Raw genomic sequence first — 1,263 nt, forward strand, 5'->3', positions numbered from 1 at the left:
CATATATATTTATATTTATATTTCGTATATTTTAAATTTTAAATTTATTATATTACCATGTCATATTGGATATATATCTTTCGAAATATTAAATATTGATTTCCTGCGAATATTATTGATAATTTTATGAATTTATTAATAATATAAAAACACACATATATATATATATATTTATTTGCTCAAAATAATAGAGCACTCAATATAAGTTCAGTTACATATTCTTTTAGAATATTCCTTATAAAAGTTATATATATATATATATATATATACACACACACACACATACTGTGATTTTTGTGTGCCTTTCAGCAATATGTGCATATAGCTCTGCTTGTTTCGGTTTCTCTGACTAAAAGAAAGAAGTCCTTCCGCCTACTTCACGTTTAAGTGGTCTGCAAGAGGAAGGACATCAAGATGTGGAAAAAAAAATTATCACGATGTAAACACCCTCTCCACTTATGTGAGCATGGAGAGATAAGTGTGAAATAGTTTTGATAAATTCCAATGAGATCATTTAAATCATTGCCAGTTTAAACCAGTTAGAAGCAGTTCTATATATTTTTGTAGCCTGAATCTTAAGTCAATGAGTTTAAAATTGTCCCAGTTTCAACTTGTTAAAACCAATTCAAATTGTCACAATTTAAACTTGTTAAAACTAGTTTAAACTATTCAGTTTAAATCATTTCAGTTTTAACTTGTTAAAACCAGTTGAAATTGTCACAGTTTAACCCTGCTAACACCAGTTTAAGCTGGTAAAAACCAGTTTAAATCAACACAGTTTAAACTTGTTAAATAATCTAATCCAAATCACAAGAGTTTAAACCTGTTAAAGCCAGTTTACACTTGTTAAAATCAGTTTATATAATTACGGTATAAATTCATTAAAAGTAGTTTAAATTAACATAGTTTAAACTTGTTAAAGAGTGATTCAAAATTGTCGAATATCATCATCATCATTTAATGTCCATTTTCCATGCTGGCATAGGTTGGATGGTTTGAGTGAAGGTGACCAGCTGAAAGGCTGTTTAGGCACCATGTCTGTTTTTGACATGGTTTCTGCAGTTGGACGACCTTCCTAACACCAACCACTTCACAGAGTGTACTGGCTGCTTTTACGCAACACCAGTATGGGTGCTTTTTATGTGACACCAGCACTTACGAGCCCACAAGATTAGGAATGCTCAGCAGGCAGCCATGCTTTTATTTAGCTTGACGAATCTTTTCGAATATATATAGATATATATATATATATATATATATATA

This window comes from Octopus bimaculoides, chromosome 21 (genome assembly GCF_001194135.2).
Source record: "Octopus bimaculoides isolate UCB-OBI-ISO-001 chromosome 21, ASM119413v2, whole genome shotgun sequence".
Lineage (NCBI taxonomy): Eukaryota > Metazoa > Mollusca > Cephalopoda > Octopoda > Octopodidae > Octopus > Octopus bimaculoides.